The sequence below is a fragment of the Crinia signifera genome, chromosome 4 (genome assembly GCF_055691185.1).
Source record: "Crinia signifera chromosome 4, ASM5569118v1, whole genome shotgun sequence".
In the NCBI taxonomy this organism is placed as follows: domain Eukaryota; kingdom Metazoa; phylum Chordata; class Amphibia; order Anura; family Myobatrachidae; genus Crinia; species Crinia signifera.
Window position 1 is genome coordinate 237623999 of NC_139220.1, and position 18448 is coordinate 237642446.

The following is an 18448-nucleotide window of genomic DNA, read 5'->3' on the forward strand; positions in this document are numbered from 1 at the left end:
TATATCTTTCTGGTGGTGCCTAATTAATTTACTACCGTATATCTTTCTGGTGGTGCATAATTCATTTACTACTGTACATCTTTCTGGTGGTGCATAATTAATTTACTACCGTACATCTTTCTGGTGGGGCCTAATTAATTTACTACTGTATATTTTTCTGGTGGGGCCTAATTAATTTACTACCATATATCTTTCTGGTGGTGCCTAATTAATTTACTACCGTATATCTTTTTATGGTGGTGCATAATTAATTTACTACCGTATATGTAATATCTTTCTGGTGGTGCCTAATGAATTTACTACTGTGTATATATAGGGGGAAATTGACAAAAAAAAATTAGTGGAAAAAATCGTATTTTCTTACGAAAATACAATTTTTTTGGGTGTATACGTATTTTTGGCATTTATTATGCCAAAAAAACATATTTTCGTATTCTTAATGATGGGACATTCGTATTTGTATTTACAAATACGAATGTCTACACCATCGATAGAATACGACAGGAATCACCATTCAAAAGAATGGTGGTTCCTGATTTACTAAGCAGCCGTATTGATAATACGGCTGCTAATTGGTGTGAAACAGCCACGAAAATACGGCAGGAAAATACACCTTATTTTCCTGTCATATTTGCTTTAAGCCTGCACGGATCAGTCAGATCCGTGCAGGCTTTAGTGTAAAAAAAAATAGAAAAATAAATAAAAAACAGCGTGGGGTCCCCCCCACAGCTGTAACCAGCACCAGGCTGAAAGAGCCAGGGCCGGAAATTAAAATTCAGGGAACCCGACAAATAGGGGTTCCCCGATTTTTAACATCCAGCCCCAGGCTCCAGGTCCGGGGCTGGTTCCCAAAATATGGGGAACAAAATGACTAGGGGTCCCCCATATTTTAAGAACCAGCCCCAGGCCAAACCAGCCTGCAGGGTAATGCCACAGCCGGGGGGAGACTTTTTATACAAGTCCCCCCCGGCCAAAGCATTAACCCCCTGACCGGTCAGCCTGGCCAGGGGCCCTGGGGGAGTGGGGACCCCCCCAATAAAGGGGTCCCCCCCCCCTCCAGGACTTACCTGACCAGGCTGAAGCCTGGTGCTGTCCTCGATGCCCCTGGGCAGTGGGCATCGAGCTGATTTCAGTGTAAAAAAATAGATGTAAAAACTATTGTTTTAAACTGTGGAACTATGAGTCCCAGCAAGCCTCCCCCGCAAGCTGGGACTTGGAGAACCACAAGTCCCAGCCTGCGGGGGCATTGAAGGACCCGCTGGCACTTGTAGTTCCACAGTAAAAAAAATTGTGAAATAAACACACACTGACACACCAGAAAAATAAAACTTTAATACATACATTACACACATACTGATACTTACCTATCTTGATCCCGTAGGTAGGTCCCAGGGTCTTGATCCGGTGCCTTGTCCTGCTCCATGTCGGCGGTGGGCTCCATGTCGATGGTGTCTGTGTCAGCAGCGTCTGTCGGCGTCCATCCGGGTCCAAAGAAATCCATGGGGGACCTGTGGAAGGAAATCCTACTCACCCAGGTCCTCCATGGAAACTCTGAAGTCTTGATCCGCCGTAGTCCTGGACTTCGGTCACCTTCTGTGACACGCCGGCAACTCCATCGGCTCCCTGCATCGGACTGTCAGAGAGGCACAGAGATCCTTCATCTTCCACGCCTCTCTATAGAACGATTCTATTGGCCGCCTATTTGTCGGGTTTCTTGATTTTTAATTACTGTCCCCGGCTCTCTCAGCCTGGGACCCCATGCCGTTTTTTTTTTTATTTATTTATTTTTCTTTCTTTTTTTACAACTTGCAGCCTGCACGGATCTGACTGATCCGTGCAGACTGCCTCCACTAATTCGTATTAGCGGCCGTATATACGGCCGTTAATACGAATTTATACACCATCGGAGGGTTACAAAGCAGTCATATTTGACTGCTTTGTAAATCCCTCTCCGGAACACGACAAAGCATACGAGGTATGCTGTCGTATTAATTCATATTAAGAATACGAATGGAACTTTTTGCATTCGTATTCTTAGTAAATTTCCCCCATAATTTATTTCTGGTGGGGCATAATTAATGTACTGCCGTATATATAATACCTCTCAATTGGTGCATCTACTGCCATATATACTTGCACTCCAGTGGTGTAATATACTGCATAATTTCACAAAAATAATGGAGATCCAAAATAGGGAGAATCAATTAGGGAAAGATGAAGGGCCGCTTCCTCTTAATTCTGAACCTGCTGCAAATGCAAGTAGTAATGATGACATAGACGATGATATGCCATCAACGTCGTCTGCCAAGGCCGATGTTAAATCCAAAAAGTCAAAGTTGCATAAAAGGAGGACCAAAAAAAAATTTCAAATAATTGGAGGAGAAACGCAAAATTGGCAATGTGCCATTTACGACACGGAATGGCAAGGAACGGTTATGGCCCTGGCCTGTATTCATGACTGGTGGTTCAACTACACATGACCATGCAAGCCCTCCTACTCCCCCCTTCAGAAATTTGAAGAGATTTCAGCTGTTATCAAAAACACAGCAAACATCTCTGCCTACTAAAGAAGATATGTTATCACAAACCTCCAAGGAGAGTCCAAGTGTGTTGGTGGTTGCGATGCCTGACCTTCCCATCGCTGTACGGGAAGAGGTGGCTCCTTCCACCATTTTCAGCACTCCCTCTGCATATGCTGGAAGGATCACCCACAACGCAGTTCCTGATTTAGATACTGAAGTTGTCAATGTTGTAGACCGAGAGGAGGATATTGATGTAGCTGGCGCTGAGGAGGAAGTTGACGAGGAGGATGCTGAGGTGGTTTGCTTAAATAAGGCACCAGGGGGAAACAGTTGTTGTCCAAGGGATGAAAAAGCCCATCGTCATACCTGGGCAGAGGACCAATAAATCCACCTCTACAGTCTGGATTTTTTTTTTCCAAATCTGGACAACAAATGTTATTGCCATATGTGGCTTATGTATAACTCCAATAAGCAGGGGTAAGGATCTTGTCCACCTAGGGACAACCTCCCTTATATGTCACCTGAAGACCCTTCATAAATCAGTGTTTAGTTCAGGAACTCTGAATTTCCACCTCGATCCGGATTGGGGGAGTCCTGCAGGCCATGTCACCAGCATGACTGACTCCTCTTGTATCCGAGATTCCTCCGGAGGATCCTGCAGCACTACTCCTACTACTGACGCTGCTGCTGTTGCTGCTGCTGGGAGTAAGTCATCATCATAGTCGTAAGACCGCTACGTCTTTCACTAAGCAATTGACCGTCCAACAGTCGTTTTCCATGAGGATGAAATACGACAGCAGTCAACCTATAGCAAAGCGGATAACTGCGGCCTTGACAGCTATGTTGGTGTTAGACGTGCGTCTGGTGTCCACCATCAGTGGAGCGGGATCTAGATGGTTGATGGAGGTATTGTGTCCCTGGTACCAAATCCATCTAGATTCCACTTCACTAGGCAGGAGATACCTGGGATGTACAGGGACGTCAGAAAAAGTGTCCTCAGTGCCCTGAAAAATGTGGCTGTACCCACTGTCCACTTAACTACGGACATGTGGACAAGTGGATCAGGGCAAACTAAGGACTGTATGGCTGTGACAGCCTTCCGCAGCAGCAGCATCTCCTACACGCCAGCTCCTTCCAAGGCAGGCTATGCTGTGTATCACCAGTTTCACGAACAGGCACAACACCAACAACCTCTTAGAGAAACTAAGGGAAATCATCGCCCAGTGTCTTACCCCCCTTAGACTCTCCTGGGGATTTGTGGTGTCGGACATTACACATGGGCTATTTCCAGCTTGTGCCATGTTATGCCCACACAATACATTTGGTGGTGCAGCATTTCACCAAAAGTGACAGAAGCGTGCAGGAGATGCTTGCGGTGGCCTGCAAAATTTACGGACACTTCCGGCATTCTGCCACTGCCTGCCGAAGGCTGAAGCGGCAGCAAAAACTCCTCAACTTGCCCTGCCATCAGATTAAACAAGAGGTGGTGACGCACTGGAACTCCACCCTCTATATGTTGCAGAGGATGGAGGAGCAGCAAAAGGCCATTAAAGCTTACATGACCACCTACGACATAGGCAGAGGAGTGGGGCTGCACCTGACTCAAGTGCAGTGGAGGCAGATTTCCGTGTTGTGCAAGGTTCTCCAGCTGTTTGAACTAGCCACACGTGAAGTCAGTTCCGACACTGCCAGCATTAGTCAGATGATTCCCCTGATCAGGCTGTTGCAGAAGCAGCTGGAGAAAGTGAAGGAGGAGCTAAAGAGTTGCGATTCCGCAAAGCATGTTGCTCTTGTGGATGAAGCCATCCATACGCTTTGCCAGGATACGAGGGTGGTCAGTCTGTTAAAGTCAGAGGAATACATTCTGGCCACCGTTCTCGATCCTCGGTTTAAAGCGCATGTTGTGTCTGTTTCCGGCGGACACAAGTCTACAAAGGTGCAAAGACCTGCTGGTCAGGACATTGTCATCTGAAGGGGACCGTGACACGGCCCCAGCTCTTCCTTCATTTTCTCTTACACCTGTGGCTGTGAGGAAACAGCTGCGATTTCCCACACAACCCACTGGCGGGGATGCAGGGCAGGCAGGAGGGAGTTTGGACATCTGGTCCTGCCAACAATTGCTGACATGTCTACTGTCACTGCATTGGATGCTGTCACCATTGAAAAAATGGTGGAGGATTACTTTGGTGACAGCATCCAAGTAGACATGTCAGACAGTCCTTACCTGTACTGGCAGGAAAAAAAGGCAGTTTGGAAGCCCCTGTACAAACTGACTCTATTTTACCTGAGTTGTCAATGAATTATCAATTATTCAATTAAGACCAGGATTTGCCTCCAGAGATTATAACGGGACCTGTGATTTTGGAGTCCAGCGGGGACGAATTGATAATCTGTGAGGATGAGGAAGTACACACTGAAGGGGGCGAGGAATCAGAGGAGGAGGATGACGAGTGACAATGACATCTTGTCTCTTTAGAGCCAGTTTATACAGGGAGATATGAATTGTTTTTTTTGTGTGGGGGCCCAAACAAACCATTCATTTCAGCCAGTTTTGTAGGCCCTGTCACTGAAATGTTTGGTTTGTTAAAGTGTGCATGTCCTATTTCCGCAACATAAGGATGGGTGGGAGGGCCCAAGGACAATTCCATCTTGCATCACCATTCATTAATCCCACTGCTGAGAGTCATTGATAAGTGGACTTGTCATTAATCATATACAACTGTTTGCGCTCAAGTGGTGATAATCACAGAGCTGACCAATCAGAGTCATTGATTGCTGCACGAATTGCCCACTGCTCCTCGGCTGGTCGTCGCCTGGTTATGTCTGGTCAGTAGGTTCCATTCCATTCTACTGCCGTACATATAATACCTCTCTGCTGGTGCATCTACTGCCTTAGACAGGGTGTTACAGGTTTCTCCGGGAAGCCATTCTGCAGTGTCGTTAATGTAGGCACTGCACCTTAAGCACAGATAACACGTACATGACTGTCACATTCACAGACACTGTAATGCAGATGGGTATATTCCCTATATTATTCTGGGAGTCCACTGCTGCCGCTCTCACCTTGCATCACACAACCAGATGCTGTCAAAAAACGGCCTAAGTGACAGGAGCATTTCTGCTACTGCCTGCAGACGGCTGCCAAATCGCCCACTGCTTCTCGGCTGGTGGTAAACACGATCAAGCCAGATAGTGGTCTTATTGGATATTAAACTGATAAAAAGAGATACACAGCACAGCACACTCGCAGACCAACTCAGTGCTGCACCAGTTGCCCACTGCTCCTTGGCTGGTCGCCGCCTGTGGTCAGAAGGTTCCATCCCTTTGCAGCTATTGCATTGCTGCACCAACCACCCACTGCTCCTCGGCTGGTCGCCGCCTGTGGCCAGAAGGTTCCACTCCTTTGCAGCTAATGCATTGCTGCACCAATCGCCCACTGCTTCTCGGCTGGTTGTCGCCTGTGGTCAGAAGGATCCACCCCTTTGCAGCTATTGTATTTCTGCACCAATCGCCCACTGCTCCTTGGCTGGTCGTCGCCTGTGGTCAGAAGGTTCCACTCCTTTGCAGCTATTGCATTGCTGCACCAATCGCCCACTGCTCCTTGGCTGGTCGTCGCCTGTGGTCAGAAGGTTCCACTCCTTTGCAGCTATTGCATTGCTGCACCAATCGCCCACTGCTCCTCGGCTGGTGGTAAACACAATCAAGCCAGATAGGGGTCTTTTTGGGGCCTAGTTTTTCAAACTGCCATCCTGTCTGCCGCTGCAGTGCCACTCCTAGATAAGCCACTGCTAAGGGGGAAACCTGCTGGGGGGGGGGGATTAATGCATAGAGGTGGCTGCTAGTGCTACAGAGGGGATTATTTTAATTAAATAAATAAAAAAATGTAATTACTGCTGCCAGTGCCCAGTATAAGTCCAGGGGTGCTGCATCAGTTCAGGGGTGCCCGCATGTGTACTGTATCCATCCAAGGGTGCCCACGTGTGTGCTGTATTTGTCCAGGGGTGCCCACATGTGTACTGTATCCATCCAGGGGTTCCCACATGCGGGCTGTATTTGTCCAGGGGTGCCCACATGTGTGATGTATCAGTCCAGGGGTGCCCACATGTGTACTGTATCCATCCAGGGGTGCCAACATGTGTGCTGTATTTGTCCAGGGGTGCCCACATGTGTGCTGTATCAGTCAAGGGGTGCCCGCATGTGTGCCGTATAATTCTATGGGTGCCCCCATGTGTCCCGTATCAGTCCAGGGGTGCCCGCATGTGTCAAGAGTCTTGATAAAGGGCTACCCGCCCGTAACGTCGATTTGCACTAGTACAGTGTCATCTCCTTTATTTCGATTACTGCCGCCGTGCAGTACAGAAAACCTTAGAGTGACTTCATCTGACTGTTTCCATATATATATATATATATATATATATATATATATATATATATATATATATATATAGATATATATATAGATATAGATATATCTATATATATCTATATCTATATATATATAGATATATATATATCTATATAAAATCAGAGATGAGAAGGTTCGGTTCAGTGAGAACCCCCCCCCCCCCCTCCCCCGAACTTACCTCATCCGAGGCGGCTTGTGTTGTGTATGGGGGCAGTAGGGGGACTGCTACAGTGGGACTACTAAGGGGCTGATTTAAAAAAAAATAGTTTGCTCTTTACTACATGGCTGATATGTGTGCCAAATAAGTCCAGTTGTGGTGTCTTGTGCTGCCTTATAAGTCTGCCATTTGAGTTCAGCAGTGCTGCCCTGTGCTGCCATATACGTCTGCCATATAAGTCCAGAAGTGCTGCCCTGTCCTGCTGTATAAGTCTACTGTGACAGTGCCCCTGTAACGGTGTGGTGTAAGATGGTACCTGAGTCTGGAGCTGATTACGGCGGCAGCTTCTGGATTTTTCACGGCTTCTTCCGGAGAACCTGTGGCAGGGAACGGCACAACCCAAGGAGACCCACAAAAGACAACTCTACCACAATTAGCAGCGACAGTAATTTATTTACTAACACACGGACTGACCGCTGCAATATCTCAATGACAAATGACAAGAAGAAATACTCAATGAACAAACGTCTACAGTAAAGCATACAATCAAACAATAATCACTCTATCTAGCAATCAATTTAAATGGCTCAGAAATCTCAATATAATCTAATGGCCAATGAATCAACATACACTGTCACGGAGTACCAGTCTCTGGCCCAACATAATGGTCCCACGTCGACAGGTCCTCACATGTAAAAGGGTATGTCCCTATAATATGCACACTGACGTAAAACGATCCTCTGAATCGAGGGACAGGCAGATTCCCGTTTCCTGGGGCAACCTCCTGTATTAATGGCAAAAACAGGCTTCAGGGGTATCCTCAGAATAGAACTGGCCTTGACAATCTGGGACTCTGCAACGGGGTCAATGGGGTTACAGAAGGATGGTAGGAGCTGGATCCGGGGGTGTCCCTGTGACTCGGGGTTAACAGGGCTGTTTGGAGCGGGGTTGTAAGTGGGGCAACTGAAATGTCCCTGATATCGCAGACTGCCTGGGTTGGGGTAAATGAACACTTGCACACTGGCTGTCTCTAGCGATGTGAATCAGTGGGTCTGGCTTTCCTGCCCTTCTCCGCTTCAGGGAGATGGGCAGAGAGCAAGAAGTGAGCGGTGGGACAGGCTAGGAGCGGGGACAGGGCTGCAGGGAGAAAAGGGCAGGTGCGTCTTGTGTGCACACGCCCCATTCCTGTCGATGGCGATAGATGGTGAAGACAGACTGGAGTACAATCCGGACACACGTGGCATAAGAGGAGACTGTAAACTGAAGATGGGGTCCATTATCCTGGAGCAAGACCAAAGGTATAAACATAGGCTAATGCCTTTGCCTTTCCTTGCCACTTATTTATTTATTTATTAACAGTTTCTTATATAGCGCATACATATTCCACTTTGTGTCATTTTGTTCTCACTGTCCTCTTGCCTCTTCTCCTAATGTGAAAAGTCATTAAATATGGACGTGGTGTGTTTGCAGCTAGCTATGATTTGGAGAACTTGTCAAGATTTTAACAGGGGTACTACCTGTCACTGAAATAATGGGTTTATTAAACTGGGCATATCCTGTTTAAACAACATAAAGGTGGGTGGGAGGGCCCGACAATTGTGTCACCGGTGTGGCAGTATATAGAGTGAATTCTAGTTTTGACACTAGTTAAGTTATCATTTGTCACCCTACTATTGGCAGCACAGCATATGCAAAATGACTGAGCAAAATGACTGAGCCATACATGCTCAGAGTAATTTCAAGCAACCACTGACATCAGACTCTGAATCCGGATTTATACACTTTTTCTATACTTATTTTCGCTTCTATCATTTTAATATTTCACTGTTTTTAATATATATATTCGGCGAACACACGTGTGGATATGGTAGGAAAATTGATTTGTAAATCCGCACACACATATTCCCTTTATGCAACACAATAGTAGACTCCTTATACTTGCCCCTTACACATTATGCTACACAGAATGTGCCAAAATTAACATGGAATGTCGTAAAATTCACATTATGCCACATGGAGTGAAAAAGTCAAATTATTCCACATGGATTGTGCCAAAATTCACATTATGCCACACAGATTGTGGCAAAATTCAGGGACAGTGAGAGGAATGGTGGGGATGCAGGGAGAGAGATGGCGGGGACAAAGGTGCATAGAGTGGGATGGCGGGATGCAGGGACAGAGACGGTGGTGACGAAGGGCCAGAGGGTGGGGACAGAGATGGTGGGGACGCAGGGACAGAGACAAATTAGGTCTAGAAGGTCATTTCTATGTAAGGGATGGCAACAGAAATCTTGGGGCCGGTACACCAATATCACTGGGATTGAAAAATGCTCAATACCAGGATCCCGGGATTGGCATCCCTAAAAGAAAATTGCCCCCTGTGCCCCCACACTGACTTACTTTTTCTGAGCTGCGGAGGGGGGCAGGCGGCCGCAGTGCAGAGGCAGGCGTCGGGTAGACATGTGCGACATGGGAGGCCCGGTGGCGAGCAGGTTCCGGCGGAGGGTATGATGTGGGAGGATGTGGGAGGCCCGGCGGCGAGCAGGTTCCGGCGTTTGGTATGATGTGGGAGGATGTGGGAGGCCCGGCGGTGAGCAGGTTCCAGGCATGGGTATGATGTGGGAGGATGTGGGAGGCCTGGCGGCGAGCAGGTTCCGCCGTCGGGTATAATGTGGGAGGATGTGGGAGGCCCGGCAGCAAGCAGGTTCCGGCGCTGGTGGTCAGCATTGCGGCCTGCGCAGCGTGACCTATGATCGAGACACGCAGCGCAGTCCGCACGCTGGGTCGGGAACAGCCGGGCAGTGTCTGAGCGAGCGATACATTATGCCACACACCACCATTTCTCTGAAACATGATGCAGCTCACCACAATGCCTATGATACTATGCCACACATTGCAATGCCCCTCACACCTAATGCATGCCTCCCAACTTTGGCAGTGGAGAAAGGAATATATTTGCGTGCCGGAGGCACGCGTCAAAAATTTTTGGGCGCCGTTTTGTCGCTGTGAGGGCATGGCCAGTGCTGTGTGAACTGCTGGCCATGCCCTCAGCCTCCCTGCCTGCCTAATTAGATGCATGCAGTGTCTAATTCCCGCAGGACCGTCCCAAAAAAATGGGATGTCACACAAAAGTCGATACACACTGACTATGCCACACCACATTGCCCCCCACAGTAAGGCTTCTAATAAATTATAAATTACCTGCTTGTTGCCAGGGGGGGTTAATGTCCGTTGCCAAGGGGGTTAATGTCCGTTGCCAAGGTGGTTAATGTCCGTTGCCAAGGGGGGTTAATGTCCGTTGCCAGGGGTTCTTGCTCGTTGCCAAGGGGGGGTTAATGTGCGTTGCCAAGGGTTATTGGTCGTTGCCAAGGGGGGGTTAATGTGCGTTGCCAGGGGTCCTTGCTCGTTGCCAAGGGGTGGGTTAATGTGCGTTGCCAGGGGTTCTTGCTCGTTGCCAACGGGTTTATATTTGTTCCCAGGGGTTAATGCTCATTGCCAAGGGGGGTTAATGTCCGTTTCCAGGGGTTCTTGCTCGTTGCCAAGGGGGTTTATTGTCCATTGCCAGGGGTTCTTGCTCATTGCCAAGGGGTTAATATGCGCGACGTTGCCAGGGATCATTGGATGTTGCCAAGGGGTTAATATTTTTTGCAAGTGGTTAATGCTCGTTGCCAAGGGGGATTTCCGTTGCCTGGGGTTCTAGCTCATTGCCAAGGGGTTAATATGTGCCCGTGTGTCCGACAACCCGCCCATCAGCTGCAGCTGCCGCTGCTTTACCCTGCCTTCCCCTGCACACAGAGAGACAGACGCTAGAAGTCATTTTTCACTTCCAGCGTCTCTGACAGGGAGCACAGCTCTGCAGCGTTACCAGGAAGTGCAGAGCTGTGCTTCCTGTCAGACGCTAGAGGTGAACTATGACTTCTAGCGTCTGTCTCTCTGTGTGCAGGGGAAGGGCAGACAGGGGAAGGCAGGGGCAGCCACAGCTGACGGGCGGGTGGCCGGATACATGGGCGTGCGGGTCCTTGTCATCCCGGCGCACCCGCAGCCCAAAAATATTTTTTTCAAAGTGTGTGTCCGCCGGACCCGGGCCCCCCTGGCAGGCCCGGGCCCAGGTAAAATGTTCCCGCCCCCCCTGCCTCTCGGCGGCCCTGCCCCCCCACCACCACTATTATGTTTGTGCTTTTATTCATTATGGTGTCTTTAAACTTTTCCTGACAACTTATTTATATTATTGAAAAAGTTTGATACATCCTATAATATAGTATACACATACTGTATACATATAGGGTTAAATATTAATATTGTATTCCATACAGTGTATAAAAAGACCAGTGTGTACATTAATGTCCAGGGTCATAACTAGGTTCTTCTACTGCTTCCCCAGACTCCTACTCTTGCTTTAATGTTCCACAGAATGGTAATTTGTGCATTTGGAAACCCCCTCTAGAAATCCTGTGTTTGCCACTGAAGCATGTCTTTGTCAGCTACTGTAGGCTATGAGCATCTATTTTTCTTCCTCCTCCTCCTCCTCCTCCTCCTCCTCTTCGCCACCTCCTACAAAGACGCAGTGATATTATCTCCTTCCTTGTGACTGCAATCTCCACCACCAACATCTTTTTTCAGAAGAAAAATTTCATCCGGCACCTCTTTTCTTTGCATTATGTGCTCTTTAGAGCATTGCCGGTTTGTTTTGTGGGGGCCCAAACAAGCCAATCATTTCAGCCACAGTAGTGCGGCAGATCTTGTCACTGAAATGATTGGTTTGTTAAAGTGTGCATGATTAGTTTATACAACATAAGCATGGGAGGGAGGACCCAAGGACAATTCCATCTTTCACCTCTTTTCTTTGCATTATGTGCACTTTGAAGCATTTTTTTACACAGTTTTTAAAACTGCCATCATGTCTGCCACCGCAGTGCCACTCCTAGATGTGCCACTTTTTTGTGCCGCCCACTTTTTTCACTTAGCTTAGTGTCATTCAGCTATTTTGGTGAAACCTTTTGGCCTTAAAACAATATTGTGAGTTGTAAGGTGTTCAGAATAGACTTGAAATTAGTGGAAATTAATATTATTAACGTTAATAATACTGTAGAAATATTTTATATATATATACATACACACACAGTATAAGGGATTTTGCCCCTGTATACTGTATTTTTTATTTAAAAAAATTGAAAAGCATTTTACAATATAATATACAAATAACAAACCTACTTTAGAATTGCTTTTGCTTTGATACTCACCATGTAAATACGCATTTCTCCTGTGTCAGCAGTGAGGTCACTTCTCTGCCCACTGACTTCATTGAACAGCATGAATTTTCTGCCTACACTCTACAGCGGGAAGCAAGTCAAAGGAAAAAGTGTACAGAAAAGGTGAAGTCACCCGAGTGGGCACAACACAGTATAACAGCTTTCTAATAAGGCGGCAGTCTGCTATGACACTGCTGCAATGGTTTTCATACTTATTTATCAGACATTCATGTTTTCCATATGAATCATGGGATTAGCTATAAAGACATAAAACAAAGTCTTTTCAAATTGCAAGTGTAAAGTTAGCCACGTAAATAACAGCAATAAGGCACTACGGGGGTCATTCAGGTGAGGTTGTTAGAGCGCTATTGTGTGCAAAGTACGATGTTCAGAACTTTGCGAATGCGGTAAACCCGTCCTCCGTTCCTACAACAGCATATAAATTAAAGGAATAGTTTCACATAATTTAATCTTATATCCCCTTTAGCATTCTGCAGCATGGCCTTAATTAATGATGTCCTCCTCTATACATGCAGGATGAAAGAGGACATCATTAACGACCCTCGGGAGCCAGCAACATTAAATATATAGGGCCTAATTCAGCATGGATTGTTAGTCGGAGAATTTGCGGTGGACTGCGAGGAGACAGTTGCCGTCCAGACAGAAATGGATGCCCCTTGTTAAATTGCGAATGCATTGCATTGCAAATCCATTCACAAAAATTGGACCGTCCAAGAGTTTTTTTCATCTTTCCATCCATAATTGCTTTTTAGTCCCATGCGCAATGTAATTGCTGTGCATGCACAGTAGATTGATCATCGCTCAATTTGTAAATTCTCTGATTAGCAACCCATGCTGAATAAGGCCCAAAGTGTGCACACGTTAGACGATATGCAAGATAATATCATTAATGATCTTCATATTGTTATTTTTATCATCTAGTGTGTATGCACATTTAGTTTCTTAAACATTGATGGTTCATGGCCATCCCTACTCCTCCATCTCCTAAATTCTCTTCACTTTGTGCAGCCTCCCTCATATTCCAGGAGACTTAAAGGACGTACAGATGGAGCGGGCCTCGCTCTTGCAGGGGATGGCGGAAGATGTAGCTCTTGTGGATGAAGCCCTTCATACACTTTCCAGTATACGAGGGTAATCAGTCTATTAAAGTCAGGAATACATTCTGGCCACTGTACTCAATCCTCTGATTAAAGCATATGTTGTGTCTCTATTTCCGGTGGATACAAGTCTACAGAGGTGCAAAGACCTGATGGACAGGAGATTGTCATCTGAAGTGGACTGTGACATGGCAACAGCTCCTCCTCCATTTTCTCCCAAACCTGTGGCTGCGAGAAAACGTCCTAGCCGACCCACTGGCGGGGATGCAGAGCAGGCAGGAGCGAGTTTGGAAATCTGATCCAGACTGAAGGACCTGCCAATGATTGCTGACATGTCTACTGTCACTGCATGGTGACAGCATCCAAGTAGACATGTCAGATAGTCCTTACCTGTACTGGCACGACAAAAAGGCAGATTGGAGGCCACTGTACAAACTGGCTCTATTTTACCTGAGTGGTCCCCCCTCCAGTGTGTAAAATAGTTTTTAGTGCAGCCGGGAACCTGGTCAGTGAGCGGCGTAGGAGGTTGCTTCCACAAAATGTGGAGAAGATGATGTTCATCAAAATTAATGATCAAATCTTCAAAGAAGACCAGCAATTGCCTCCAGAGACTAAAGAAGGACCTGTAATGGTGGATTCCAGCAGGATGAATTGATAATCTGTGAGGATGAGGATGTACATACTGAAGGGGGTGAGGAATCGGAGGATGAGGACGACATCTTGCCTCTGTAGAGGCGGTTTGTACAGGGAGAGTAGATTTGATTCTTTTTTGTGGGGGCCCAAACAAACCAATCATTTCAGCCATAGTTGTGTGGCAGACCCTGTCACTGAAATGATTAGTTTGTTAAAGACAGTATGCATGTCCTATTTATGCAACATAAAGGTGGGTGGGAGGGCCCAAGGACAATTCCATCTTGCACCTCTTTTTTTGCCATTAAGTGCTCTTTGAGGCCTAGTTCTTCAATGCAGTGCCACTCCTAGATGAGCCACGTGTTTGACTATGACTTGTCATGACTTTGCTTACACAGTCTCCTGCACTCTTGGGAGTACTATTGTCTGGCTCCATCCCTTTTTTGCAAGACCCACATCCCTTTATGAAGCTTATACCATCAATCGGTGCTAAATTCTATATTCGCTTACAAAAAAAATTCCGTTTGGGCTAGCCCTGTATGCCAGTAGCCATGTGCCAATGTGCATAATCTCCTTCAGATAAAGCCTCTTTATTTTGCTTGGGTTAGTAAAGCCCTGAGGCAGCTGCCAATCACCTACCTTTCATACCCTTATTAAATGCTTCTCATATTGACAGGGCCGTGTAGCCTAGAGTGTCCGTCAGCTCCTTTGGATGCATTAGTGGACATGGGAGGACATTACAAGTGTTTTACAAGTTGGCAATACAAGGTCTTCATGTAAAAGTCATGACTGGTGCTTTCCTTTCATCTGATTCATAAAGCTATTAGTGTGATGGTTACTCATCCGCTTCTCACTCTGCCCCAGGTGGAGACTGGCAGTAAGCTGTATTGTTAAGCAGGTTTGTTGGTTTTCCTGGGTAACACCATCCATATGCTGCAAATTGATTTTGATCCACTAGGGAATGTACAACGAGTAAGAGCGATGTGCCAGGACAAGGGGTGGCATTTAGAGACCTCAGCTTTCACAAGAAATGAAAAGCTAATTATGCCTTGCGAGAATGCAGCCAGAGAGCTCCGCTCACACAGGCTGCTAGGGTCCTGCAGGTCAGCAAATACATGGCTGTGACGCACATATGCTGTAGTGATGCTGCAGAGATCACAGCTAGGCTGCTTTAATCAGAATGGCATTGCCTGTCCACGAACGGAGGGGCACTGAGGATATAAAGTATTACCCTCCAGCCTTTGTTGATTATATACCTATCTTATTACTGCAGAGTAAGGGAATATATGCACAGATAGACAGACAGGAGAACACAAAAGACAAATGAAGTCAGTTTAGAAAGCCCCTGGCTTACGTGTCATTTTATTCCTCTCCTAGCGTGATCCCTTTAATAATACATCCATCACTGGATGCCATGGCGGACTTAGCATTCCCCAGAAGCTATGCTCCTCTTCACAAAGTTTCATCTAAATTTATCCACAAAAGTCCCATTTTAAATCTAAGGACAAGCCTCGCTTTTCATATATAAATTGCCTTTATTTTCATCTCCAGCTATGGCTACAACACTAAATCATGCTTTCAGTCAATCCCCCATCTTGATACTGTATAATGTATGCCAACTGAAGGCTGTACATTCCAGTCTTTGCCCTTACTCAATTCATTCATTGTCTTGTGTAAATCAATCACTCTATTGGCGAATTAGATTCTGCAAAACTTTATTTCATGTGTAAGCCTAATCGTACTTCTGTGTATGCTGGCAGTCTAGGAATGAGGGGAATAAATAACAACGACTGAAGGAAAGGAATTGCGCTGGATAGAACCTCACAGCTGAGAGGTTAATTCCAGAGCAATTATTGATAAACAAGTTAATAATGATAATTAGAGATGAGAGGTTCGGATTCCACGGAAATAATTTTTTCTCGTCTTTCTTTTTTGAGCTCTGTCCTCAAAAACAAGAGAAACAATTATTTTGCTCTTATTTAAATTTAATTTAAAAGTGGAGAACAAACAGCTTGGTCCAAATACTCCCCCACCAGCTGCTGCCATCATTCATGGTAACGAATATGGTACTACTACTAATACAAACGCCGTCGCTGATGCTCATCCTCAAACCATGCAAGGAAAGTTACCCCAAAAATGTTCTAAAACAAAAAAACCTCAAACAGGAATAAAAAAAAAAGTAAGTCTGATCCTCCTGTAGCTGAAAGAATGAAAATTGCCAGAATGCCATTCACATCACACAGTGGCAAGGAAAGACTCTGGGCTTGCCCTCTATTTCCGAGTCAGGCTTGGGAATCTGCAGCTGCCAGTTAGGCATCTCATGCGTCTGACAAAGAAAGACCTTGTCATTCCGCTTTCCGAAGTGAGAAAACAGGCCAAACCACTAAGTGATTTGACCAGTATCAGTGACACCTCTAGCATGACTACTCCATCAGAGACGGTCACCATGCAGAGGTTAGTGGAGGACTATTTTCAGGACAGCATCATTGTAGGCATGTCAGAGAGTCTGTCAGGAGAGCCGCCGGCGGCACGCAGCGTGTCTCCTACTCACCGCTCCGTGCGCGTCGGCGACTCTCCTGTCTGGCGCTGGGTCCTGGGCGGCAGAGGGGGAACGCGGCGGGGAGCCTGTAGCTGGGACTCTCTCAGTACGGGCGGCGCCGGTCTGATGGACGTCAGCAGCGTCCAGAGGCTGGCGGCGCCATCTTGGTTGAGGGCTATGCAGGATTGGGCCAGGGAATGGTGTTCAGCCCACTGCACCGCTGTGGCCAATGGCAGCATCTCCCTGGGGATTTAGGGAGGCTGTCAGGAGCTATCTGGTGTCAGTGCAAAAGAGTCTTCAGCCTGTCTGTTACTCTCCTGCCTTCTCTCGGTCCTAACCATCGGTTAACCCTGTGAAACCTGTGCTCTGGCTCAGCTATCCCGTCGGCAGTTTCTTCATCCAGCCTGCTCATTCTCCGTCTACCTGTGCCCAGTTACCTTCATCGTCTTCTGGCTACCCTCCCAACCTCCATTCCATACCAGCGGTATTGTACAGCACCGTATTGCCGTTATTCCCCAGTCTTTCACCGGACTTTTCCAAGTTATAGCAAGTTGCTTATTTTTGTTCCCGAATTGCCTCAAAGAAGTATTTGAGTGCCCATTGTACAAGAGAAGTATCTATGTACATACATGAAACCATCTTTTATTAAACCGGCTCGATTTAACCCTACGCCTGCTGCCTCCAGTGTGGTACCTGACACTCACACGAACCCATCCAATCCCATTCCTGTGACAGTTTGCACTGACCCAATGGATTCGAGTGGGTCTCAGGGACTTCCAGTCGATGTGCTCCAAAGCATTGTGGCTCGTTTAGAGCAATTGGAATCCTCCCAGCAACAGGTAGCACAGTTCCTCCAGACCTTATCTCCGCCTCAAGCCGTAGCAGTTGCCTCTGGGTCTACCACAGAGGCTAGTTCACCTCCGGTGGCCACGCCACCTCCCACCGTGTCCACTCATCTGCATTTACCCACACCGAACAAGTTTGACGGATCTCCGAAGGCCTGCCGCGGATTCCTAAATCTGTGTGAGGTTCACTTCACTCTCCAACCTTTCAATTTCCCCACTTCGAAGTCCAAAGTGGCGTATATCGTATCCCTCCTGACCGGTACTGCTTTGGACTGGGTATCCCCATTATGGGAGCGCTCCGATCCACTCCTTTCCGATTACTCCGGGTTTATCTCCACTTTCAGACGCATCTTTGACGAGCCAGGACGAGTGACCTCAGCAGCAATGGAGATTTTAAGAATCCGTCAGGGGAGTCGTCCAGTCAGTCAATATGTGGTACAGTTTCAGACCCTAGCGTCCGAGTTGGGGTGGAATAACGAGGCTCTACAATCCGCCTTCCTAAATGGTCTGTCCGGACGCTTGAAGGATGAATTAGCCACGCGGGATATGCCGGCTACACTGGAGGAAGTGATTTCATTATGCAATAAGGTGGATCTCCGCCTGCATGAGAGGCAGATGGAGAGGAGTCGTCTCGACCACTTTAAAGCCCGAACTCCGACTTCCCAGAACCCTGTCCCGAGACCAGTGTCCGCTCCACCTCAATCCTCCGAGGAGCCCATGCAAATAAATCGTTTCCGCCTGTCACCTGAAGAGAAAGCACGGCGCAAAAGGGAGAACCTGTGCATGTACTGCGGAGCATCATCCCACATGGTCCTGTCTTGTCCTCGCCGGCCGGGAAACGACCTCTCCTAATCGGCAACGGAGAGGCCAGATTGGGAGTATTGGTTACCTCTCCTATGACTACAGACTCTACCATACCAGTGAAGCTTTTTACACCTCAAGGTCCCATTCAGTTGAGAGCATTGGTAGACTCCGGTGCCGCG